General features: G+C 49.3%; 2 non-coding genes across 2 annotated transcripts; both read right to left on the bottom strand.

Annotated features, from left to right (window-relative positions):
- Nucleotides 1-9,384: 9,384 nt before the first annotated feature.
- TRNAE-UUC lies at nt 9,385-9,456 on the bottom strand. Its single transcript has one exon. It is a non-coding gene; the product is annotated as a tRNA-Glu (tRNA).
- Nucleotides 9,457-10,107: 651 nt separating this feature from the next.
- On the bottom strand, nt 10,108-10,180 carry TRNAK-CUU. Its single transcript has one exon. It is a non-coding gene; the product is annotated as a tRNA-Lys (tRNA).
- Nucleotides 10,181-11,273: the final 1,093 nt, after the last annotated feature.

Here is an 11,273-nt window from a genome sequence, read left to right as displayed (position 1 = left end):
AAGAAGCGTTCGTTCTAGGCAGCAAGCTGGCTAGACAGGAAAACATCAGACACTTCTCCCAATGCTACACTCAGTTTTTCAGAAATTAGTCGACTTTATGGGCAGAAGAGACCATTAGAGCATCTAATCTGACCCCCTGCATATCACAGGCCTCCTATATGACACAATAGCTACTTTGGGGGCAAATACATTCTAGAAAGGCATCTAGTCTTCATTAAATGACATCAGGAGATGGCAAATCCATCACTTTCCTTGATAGCTTGTTCCTGTATTGAATCATCCTGGCTGCTGAATATTTGTGTCTTATTTGTAATATGAATTTGTCTCTTTTCACCTTCCAGCCATTGGGTCTTGTTATACCTTTCTCTGCTATATTAAAGAGCCCTTTCATACCCAATCTTTTCTCTCCATTAAGGCCTTTCAACACTTCAATGAAGTCACCTTTCAATCTTCTTTTGATAAGCAAAACAGGTTGAGCTCGTTCAATAGCTCAGTAGAAGGCATTTTTCTCCAGCCCTCAGAACATTTGTTTGCTCTTTCGTTATCAGACTTCTCAACTGCAGCTGGATGTGGTTCTTGTTCTTCTGCACAGCACAGCTCCTGGAAAGGAGGGATCTGCAAATGTACATTCGTATGATACCTTTGTTTAATTGATGAAAACATAAACTGGACACTTAGAGGATTGGAACTGATTTCAGCTGATGGACAGCTTCGCTAGGTTTTTATGCATTTGAACAGCAAAATGTTGAGTGTTTACATTCATATCAAGCACCCCCGTATAGAGGAGCTCCTGAACATAATGGAGAATGGAAATGAAAATGTTTTCCTTTTTTAAAAAAAAGAAAAAAGGTTATAAGAGAACACAGGAGTTTGACCAAGTACCACTGTGAGCAGCAAGAAGCACTCTATCACTGAGCTATACCCCCGTGACAACAGGAATATAGAATTGTGATCTCCAGGACTTTGCGGGATAGACCCTGCTTCATTGAGCTCCTTTGCCATTCCCAGACCACAGGTGGTTTTAAAAATGGGGTTTGATTAAACTTCTTAAATGTGGCAAACACCACAGCTTGCGCACCCACCGATATAGCTTCTCCCACTGACATAGCTGCCACCTCTTGGGAAGTGGATTAACTGCACCCACAGGAAAACTCTCTCCCCTCTGCCCCTCACCTGCCTAAGGCTCTGGGAGGGAGTTTGGGTGGGGGGAGGAAGTCTAGGGTGCAGGGCCTGGGTTGGGGCTGGGGATTGGGGTTCAGGAGGGGTGCAGGCTCTGGGGGGAGTTTGGGTGCAGAAGGGGTGAGAGGCTGGGCTCTGGGAGGGAGTTTGGGTTGGGGAGGGGGTCTGGGCTGCAGGCTCTGGGATGGAGTTTGGGTGCTGGGTGCAGGCTCTGGGCTGGGGCAGGAGGAAGGGGGAACAGGAGTAGGGGTGGGGTTGTGGGCTGTGGGAGGAAGATTGGGGGTAGGCGGGAGGGTGTGTGGGAAGGGGTGGGGTGCAGGCTCAGGAAGGGGTCAGGGGTGTGGCGCTTACCTGGGGCTCCAAGGCAGGGCAGACTGGGGGGCCTCCATGTGCTGCTGCCCCCAGGCATCACCCCCACAGTGTCCCATTGGCTGCAGGGGCTCGGGACAGGGGCAGCGCGTGGAGGCACAGACCCACCCCACCCTGCCATGCCGAGGGGCCGGCAGCCACTGGAGTGAGCAGGCAGATGACTGGAAGGGTTTTCCAATCCCTGTAATAGCTACATGGACAGAACAATTCTTCCTTTTCTTTAGCACTATCTAACCAGGGCTTAGGTCACCTTAACTCTATGGGTTGGGGGTGGGTTTCACACTCTAAGAGACGTCACGCTGCCAGTTCAGTGCCCAGCGTACACCAGCCCTTAGATCCATCTTGGCATTTCAATGCAGGCACTGACCTGTGAGAGGAAAACATCAGCTCACAACCACAGAGACTGAATTCCCCACATTTAATCTTGCTGCACTTTCCAGAAAGTCACAAAATTCAATTCATTCTTGCTAGGACAGAGAAAAAATAAGTGATACTAAGTTTTTGTCTTGGTTAAATAAAATTAAGTGTTTAATCAATATAGTAAAAAAATCTGTCTTGATTCCTCTAACTAACACCACAGCGTGAAATAGGAACAGAGACAAAGCTTGTCAGTGACGACTAATTTAGCAAATGATCTTCCCATTATTAATTTCCACGCTGCCCCCATTGGAGGTCTGGGCATCTCCAGTATCATAGCTCTGCGTTCACCTTCCCCTAGAATTGTTCTCAGACATTCGCCTTCCTCTGCAGCATGGAGCTCGGGTCACTTGCTGGAGGATTCCCTGCACCTTGAGGTCTTTAAGCCACGATTTGAGGACTTCAATAGCTCAGACATAGGTTAGGGGTTTGTTACAGGAGTGGGTGGGTGAGATTCTGTGGCCTGCGTTGCGCAGGAGGTCAGACTAGATGATCATAATGGTCCCTTCTGACCTTAAGTCTATGAATCTATGAATCTAGTCCCAAATTTGGAAAATTGTGCAGTTCAGAATGTGAATAGTGACCCCGTCTCCTTCCTGCACCTGCTCTACATTGCTCCACAGCAGCTTCTCCCCCTGCAGAGTCACCCCAGCACGGCAGTGCAGCCGCCCAGGGTTCAGCAGGGGCCCCTGGCAAGGACAGTGGGTGCAGCTAACAGCCCGGTGTGCCTGGCAGTGAGGCAGCTGTAAAAAAGCAACCTCCCTCCCCCCAAGAAGTACAGAGACTGAATTCCCCAACTGTAACATCATGACCCCCTGTAGAAAGCCACACGTGTCAGTTGTATTGTCACAGGGAGATGCAAAAATCAAGTGACACCAATTTTTAAGATGAGTAAATAAAGTTGAGGAGATAGTTATTAACCTCACAAAAATACACTAAAGATCCCTCAACATAACACCTGAAGGTGAAATATGACCAGAGACAAACCTTGTCAGCAAAGGCTCATTTCCCAAACGATCCTCAAAATGTTACTAATTCCCACCCCTCCTCCACAGGAGCTCTGTGCAGTGTAACTGTTCTGCAGGCAGCTTCCCATTCAATGCTGTTGTGGGACATTCCCAGGCCTGGAAATGTACCAACGGCAGAATTTGAAGAGCAAACCTGGCTCCCCGCACCAGGCGGGATTTGAGTGTTTTGTCCCTGTCACTTAGTCTGTGTCAATAGTACAGACGCCAGGGGCAGGACTCCAGGCTCTGCTTGAGGGATCCTGGCACAGGGGCTGGGGGGGAGAAAGGATTGTAGATTCTCACCTGACCTCTGGAGAGGAGGTAATAATTGAAGGGGGCATTTTTGACTCCTCCCCTCCTCAGTGTCCTAGGGCTGGAATTCTGGAATATATGTATTCTGTCTGCAAACACCCCTCCCCCGTCCCCTGGGGCGGGCTGCAGCACTCGCTGGGGCTGTCTCCAGTGGCTGAAGTTGCCTCCATCTCTACTTTACCTGGGGGGTGTGGGGGAGACAAAGAGAGGAGATGGTCCCAGGGTGTGAAAGCAAAATTAGGGGACTGGGAAAGAAGGACTGTTTGGAAAGGTGGGTTTTTTGCGAAGGGATGGGAGGTCAGTCTTGTATTGGACCAGCTTCCGGTGGGGAGAGAGCGAGAGAGCGAGAAGCAAAATGTAAGCTGTGCTCTTTCCCCAGCAGCAGGTGGGCCACGTCGTCTCTCTGCTGGCCTGGCTTCCCGGGATGGGACCCGGCTACCACTACAGGGCAGGCAAGAGTGGCGGCCCGGGCGGGCAGGGGGCGGGGCCCGAGCGGAGGGGCGGAGCCGCGTGAGCGGGTATGCAGATCTGTGTGCGAGCAGAGCATTGTGGGAGCGGACGCAGGCTGCTAGGCAGGGCCCGACTTTGGCACCGGGAGCTCGGCGTGGAGAAGGGAGGGGTTCCGGGGGACGCGTCGGGGCAGCTGTCGGCAGTGGGGGCCGGTGTGGGCGAGGCCGGCGGTCGGTCTGCCCCGTGTGTTATAAGTGCAGGGCGAGCGAGGGCAGGCGGCGGCCAGGCAGCAGGAACTCATACTTACCTGGCAGGGGAAATACCATGATCACAAAGCAGCAAAGAATCCTGTGGCACCTTATAGACTAACAGACGTTTTGCAGCATGAGCTTTCGTGGGTGAATACCCACTTCTTCGGATGCAAGCAGTGGAAATTTCCAGGGGCAGGTGTATATATAAGGAAGCAAGCTAGAGATAAAGAGGTTAGATCAATCAGGGAGGATGAGGCCCTGTTCCAGCAGCTGAGCTGTGAAAACCAAGGGAGGAGAAACTGGTTCTGTAATTGGCAAGCCATTCACAGTCTTTGTTTAGTCCTGAGCTGATGGTGTTAAATTTACAGATGAACTGGAGCTCAGCAGTTTCTCTTTGAAGTTTGGTCCTAAAGTTTTTTTGCTGCAGGATGGCCGCCTTAAAATCTGCTATTGTGTGGCCAGGGAGGTTGAAGTGTTCTCCTACAGGTTTTTGTATATTGCCATTCCTAATGTCTGATTTGTGTCCATTTATCCTTTTCCTTAGAGACTGTCCAGTTTGGCCGATGTACATAGCAGAGGGCATTGCTGGCATATGATGGTATATATTACATTGGTGGACGTGCAGGTGAATGAACCGGTGATGGTGTGGCTGATCTGGTTAGGTCCTGTGATGGTGTTGCTGGTGTAGATATGTGGGCAGAGTTGGCATCGAGGTTTGTTGCATGGGTTGGTTCCTGAGCTAGAGTTACTATGGTGCGGTGTGCAGTTGCTGCTGAGAATATGCTTCAGGTTGGCAGGTTGTCTGTGGGCGAGGACTGGCCTGCCACCCAAGGCCTGTGAAAGTGTGGGATCATTGTCCAGGATGGGTTGTAGATCCCTGATGATGCGTTGGAGGGGTTTGAGCTGGGGACTGTATGTGATGGCCAGTGGAGTCCTGTTGGTTTCTTTCTTGGGTTTGTCTTGCAGTAGGAGGCTTCTGGGTACACATCTGGCTCTGTTGATCTGTTTCCTTATTTCCTCATGTGGGTACTGTAGTCTTGAGAATGCTTGGTGGAGATTTTCTAGGTGTTGGTCTCTGTCTGCGGGGTTAGAGCAGATACGGTTGTACCTCAGTGCTTGGCTGTAGACAATGGATCTTGTGGTGTGCCCAGGATGGAAGCTGGAGGCATGAAGGTAGGCATAGCGATCGGTAGGTTTTCGGTATAGGGTGGTGTTAATGTGACCACCACTTATTTGCACCGTGGTGTCTAGGAAGTGGACCTCCCGTGTAGATAGGTCCAGGCTGAGGTTGATGGAGGGGTGGAAGCTGTTGAAATCATGGTGGAATTTTTCCAGAGTCTCCTTCCCATGGGTCCAGATGATGAAGATGTCATCAATGTAGCGTAGGTAGAGAAGGGGCGTGAGTGGACGGGAGCTGAGGAAGCATTGTTCCAGGTCGGCCATAAAAATATTGGCATATTGTGGGGCCATGCGGGTGCCCATAGCGGTGCCACTGATCTGGAGATATATATTGTCATTAAATTTGAAATAGTTGTGTGTGAGGATAAAGGCACAGAGCTCAGCAACCAGTTGTGCTGTGGCATCATCAGGGATACTGTTCCTGACAGCTTGTATTCCATCAGTGTGTGGGATGTTTGTGTAGAGAGCCTCTACATCCATAGTGGCTAGGATGGTGTTTTCTGGAAGGTCACCAATGCATTGTAGTTTCCTCAGGAAATCAGTGGTGTCACGGAGATAGCTGGGAGTGCTGGTAACCTAGGGTCTGAGTAGAGAGTCCACATATCCAGACAGTCCTTCAGTGAGAGTTCCAATGCCAGAGATGATGGGGCGTCCAGGATTTCTGGGTTTGTGGATCTTGGGTAGTAGATAGAATAACCCTGGTCGGGGTTCTAAGGGTATGTTGATTTGTTCCGGTGTTAGTGTAGGGAGTGTCCTGAGTAGATGGTGCAGTTTCTTAGTGTATTCCTCAGTGGGATCTAAGGGAAGTAGCCTGTAAAATTTGGTATTGGAGAGTTGTCTGGCGGCCTCCTTTTGGTAGTCAGACCTGTTCATGATGACAACAGCACCTCCTTTATCAACCTCTTTGATTATAATGTCAGGATGGTTTCTGAGGCTGTGGATGGCATTGCATTCTGCACGACTTAGGTTGTGAGGCAAGCGATGTTGTTTTTCCACAATTTCTGCCTGTGCACGTCGGCGGAAGCATTCAATGTATAGGTCCAGACTGTCATTTTGACCCTCAGGAGGAGTCCCTGTGGAGTTCTTCTTCTTGTGATGTTGGTGGGAGGGTAACTGTTTATCAGTGCGCTGTTCAGTGTTGTCCTGGAAGTATTCTTTGAGTCGGAGACGGCGAAAGTAGGCTTCAGATTGCCGCAGAACTGTATCATGTTGGTGGGGGTGGCAGGGCAGAAAGAGAGTCCCCGAGATAGGACAGACTGTTCTTCTGGGCTGTGTGTGTGGCTGGATAGATTGACGATATTGCTCGGTGGGTTAGGGGTATCACAGTTGTGGCCCCATGTGGTTGGAGTTTAGACAGCTTACAGTCCTTTTTCCTTTGTAGAGAGGTGAAGTGAGTGATGTAGATCTCCTGTCTTATTTTAGTGAAGTCCGTTTGTATGGAAGTTTGGTTATTGATGATCACAAAGGTGGATTCGCTAGGAATCTGACTCAAAGGGCCACAGCCTTCCTCTTCTTCTGCGCCTATGAACTAGCACTCATCTGGGCAAAACGTTGACCATTTCCTAAGTTAAAACACTGGTGTTTTCCCAACAGGAAAGGGATGGACAATTTCTCTTCTGTGGGAAGACGAGGGAAACCATGCAATCACCTTCTGGAAGGGATATTAAGGAGGGCGGCGGAAGAGCCCTCACGGACTAGACTAAGAAAGCAGCTCTTGAACTGACCTTCCAACAATGACAAACTAAAATCTGCAAGAGCAGCTTTTCAACTCAGGGGCCCAATAAGAAGCCGTTACCAATAACTAACCGAAGAGTTACAAATGACTCCAAACCAGACACTTTTAGGAAAAACCAAACGTTAACACAAACAACAACGCATTTCTTTGCTGCTCTTCAACCGTGATACTCTCCTCCACCGTTCCTCCCAAAAACATACAAAACCAAAGAGCCAGTAGAATGCACATCACAAAACAGTCCCCTGCTAGCTAGGAAACAATCTCACTAACATGAGAATCTTAAAGTAAATAAACCATTTTCAGAGCTCTGAGCTTTTTTCATATACTATAGATAAGCTTCAGCCAGTGACACCAGTTCAGGTAGCCCCCTTCTGTTTTTCTCACAGCAGGCAACAGCCTTGCCAAAGCAAAGCCTTAAAAAATTGGGTACAAACTCATAAACATTCCTCTCCATGGAAAAATGCAAAGGGAAATAGGCTGGCCAGGGGCATGAGGACAATGGCCCAGACAAAGGGGGAGGGACTTGGTCCAGGGGTGGAGGAAGACAGAAAAAGGGACAGGCATGGGATTGGCTTCCTGTCTTTTTTCCTTTGCTCAGCATTTTACCTGTGACTGTAATGGGGAGACTTGAGAAAGACCTGTGATGCTGGTGAGGTAGGTGGCTGCCCCGAGAGCACAGAGCTGAGCATTTTCCACTGGGTTGCTGCCTGCACCCTCAGCGCCTGGCCATGATCGTATAGTGGTTAGTGTTCTACCCTCTGGCTGCAGCAGCCTAGGTTCGAATCCGGGTCACGGCATTGCTTTTTGGTGGGGAGGGGCTATCCTGCAGCACGCCTCGTGGCTCAGTCTGATGGCGTCCATTTGCAAAGAGAGCCATCAGCCGGTCCTTAGTTTCTGCTTGGTAAAGGCAAGTCAGTGGGGTCCATTGGTCAGAAAAAGAGTACCAGGACTTCTTGCTGGGCGTCAGGGTCCAAAAGCAACACATTACCTACTGGAAAGGGCTGTGTTTCGAATGTCCGTCCAGTGTCCGTTGAAGGGAAGGATCTGCGTGCCTGGGAAGCTGCGTCCCTCCAGAGGCGCTTGAGAAGCCAAAGGGGCCATGGGTGAGTTTGCGATGAGGTGAGTGTGAAGTGTGGAAGGGGGAGGGTGGCAAGAGGAGGTTTTGAGAGGAAAAAAGGTGCTGCTTAGCTGGTAGGTGAGGGTAAGGTCCCAGGCGGGTGTTGTGTGAGGAGCTGTGTAGGCCCGAAAAGGCGTTGTGCTGGGCAAGGGCAGGTGCCTTTGGGAAGCACAAGAGGGCCGTCTCGCTAGAGGGTTAAATTCACAACTCTTTCAACTCCCAGAGCCCTTCTACAGCACAGATGATTTGTATACACCTTCACCGTGAGCCAAATTGGCAGGTTTCCGGGAGCCCTGTGAGTCCGATGTTGTTTTAGTCTCCCTGCTGATTTATTAGGAGAATAAAAGATGGACACCAGAACTGAGGCAGACTACGGACACCGCATTCTGAGAAAACAATGGTGAACCTCCAACTCCAGCAGTGTGGGCCACATAGACAAGTAACCAGCACCCACAATCTTTACAAGCTTTTTTCCAAAATAACTCATCTTTTGGAAAAATAGGTTGAGCCTTTTTGACAATCTGGCTAAAGATTTTAGTGCCTAACTGGGAGCCTAGTTCTTCTGCAAATCTGGCCCTAGCGGTGGGTGTGAGACCTTCTGAAAATTCTGGCCAATGTGTCTGGAAGCTCCAAGAAGCATCGCAACTTTGAGCATTTACTAGAACAGGATGAACAAAACCTTCCTTCCTTGACCTACAATCACCTTGATTCCAGGTTGAGGTTTCAAGAGAATTGATTTGATTCTTAGATGCACTGCGAAACAAACACCCTCCTGTAGACATTGGAAGGGGGAGGCTGAAATGGATCTGCCACTAAACCACGTTGCCTTTCATCAGTAGCCACCTGAGCAAGAGGGTAACCACTGGCCTAGAGGTGAAAGGCCCATAGCCCATGCTCAGAAGCCTTCAGCGGCTAGATCTTAGGAATGGAAAAGCTTAATGATCTTTCTCCGGGGTGTTACTTCCAAAGACTTGTATATAGCGCTGGGTGAAAGGTTTTTGGATGAATATTATATTTAGTGAAATATTTTGGTGGACCCAAAATGATTGTTTGGTTTGGTTTGGTTTCACCAAGAAAAGTGAAAAGAAAAGAAAAAGATCTTGGGTCAAAGTGCAATGTTGTTCTAATTTAGGTTAGGCTCGGTAAGAAGGAAAAACTAAATTGTTTGCACAAGTAAGTGTATTTGTGTAAGAGGGTGCAGAGGCTGGGCTTTAAGGGGCAGATAGCCATATTGTAGTAGTTGGAAGCTTTGCTTTCCCCATGGCCTCTAAAGAGTTTCCGAGCATTCTGAAGGAGGCCAGGAAGTTGCATTCTTCTGGTTGAACTCCAAGCGAGGAAGGCAAGGTAGACTTTTGTTGAAGAGGATAACTCCCTGACCGGGAATTGAACCCGGGCCGTGGCGGTGAAAGCGCCAAATCCTAACCACTAGACCACCAGGGAGATGACAGTTGGGGGGGTTGGGCATAACTTTCTAGGCCTACTTTCTGTCCAACTGAGGCCATTCGTTCGTCTTCAAAGGAGGTTAACACAAGCTCTGAGCTCTTCGTTTCCTTACGGTTCCCTTCCTATTTTTAGCACTGATATGAAAAAGAAACAGAAAACATATTAAGACAATTTCCAGTATTGTTATACATTGAGGCCATGTCTTTTTTTTTTAAAAAAACAGTTTTGTTGCTATCTTGTTTTACTCTCCATGGGCTTACAGAAATGTATGAGGGATGAATAAGATGTGGTGGAATCGTCAGCCTTAAGCAATCTCCATCCCAATGAAGAGGGCTGGTGGAGGATTTGAGAAAGAAGCAGTTATCTCAACTACTGAGCGCTGGCGAAGATATAGAAATAAGTAGAGAAGCTCTAGATGGCTGCTCAGGGGGAGGGGGGCAATCAGCTTCTGAAAGGTTATTTTTCCCTCTCTTGCCTGGGCTAGAAGAGACTCAACTCTCTTAGGACCATGGAATTGTCAATGTGTCTTGTCTTCATGATGTACTAAAGGTCCGAGACCGCCTCAGCTGGTTGAGAGGACAAAGAGTGGATTCCGTTATGCTCTGAGACTCTAAGGGAGAGAGTGATGTCGAAGAGTGCAAGATGAAACGCCCAACGTGGAGCTTGAACCCACGACCCTGAGATTAAGAGTCTCATGCTCTACCGACTGAGCTAGTCGGGCTAGGCCTCAAGGGGTAGCAAAGGCACAGACAGTGCAAAAGAAGAGCGAAGGAAGTTTCTTTGCGTGCTGAGATTCGTTTCCTGACATTTGCCTTCTTTCCTGGTTCCTTCGCTCTCCAGCTAGCAAACAGGGCCCGTTCCAAGGCTAGTTAGATGCTGGTGTCTAGACCAGAGAAGTGGGAAAATCATCTAGCAGCTGCTCAGAGAAACCTGGGTGGGAGGGTGGAATTTAGGATTCTCCCAGCAGGAGGAGGTGCTGTTTCTCAGAAAAAGCTTCTCAGCGCCCAAAGAGGGGGCAGAGAAGACAGTTCCCCGCCGGCCGCCAGACACATCTTTTCGCAGGGAATCAGAACCCCCTGGGGTAAAACTCTTCCAAGGATGTGCGGCTCCAGGAATGTCAGAGAAGGGAAGGACTGTTTGCTTTAGGAGGTGGGTGCGGGAACCTGCAGGTCCTTAGGTCCCTCCAGCGTCCCATGAAAGCATTTGGGGGGAAGGGGCCAGGATAGACAAAGACAGGAAAGACGGGCTTGCGGCTCCTGTGCAAATACCATGTTGCCAGCGGTCCAAGAGAAGCGGGTGGGGGTTTGAGCATTTTGGCTGCTTCCTGAGGGCACGGAACTCACAACCTGGCAATGCTCAGAGCCCCGTTCCTCGGGAGTTTTCTTTGTGTTGGTCTTGTGATGCTGAGGGAGGAAGCTGAAGCATCATTTGAGTTTGTTTCAGTGCCTTCGGTTGGGCTAAGGTTGTGACCCATTCATATATATAGTATCAACTATATACACTAACTATACTACAAACGAATAAAGTTAACTACAACTATATAAATCTGAACTATATATACAAGAATTAATGAGAGAAACTACGAGTAGCTAGGGAAGTGGAGGTCAGCTAAGCCGCGCTCCACTGTTCCAACGACCGACATGGGCAGTAAGAAGGAACTGAGGGGCGGGTGGGTCAGCAGTGGTATATATCTGGCGCTATAGCGGCGCCACTCCAGGGGGCACCCATCCAACCCACCGAGTGTTGCTTGGGTAAAAATCTTCCGACGAACGTGCACACGGCGTGCGCACACCTAACTGGAATGCATATGAGCA

The sequence above is a fragment of the Mauremys reevesii genome, linkage group 17 (genome assembly GCF_016161935.1).
Source record: "Mauremys reevesii isolate NIE-2019 linkage group 17, ASM1616193v1, whole genome shotgun sequence".
Classification (NCBI taxonomy): domain Eukaryota; kingdom Metazoa; phylum Chordata; order Testudines; family Geoemydidae; genus Mauremys; species Mauremys reevesii.
Note: the sequence above shows the minus strand (reverse complement) of the source record. Positions and strands in the feature narration are given on the sequence as shown.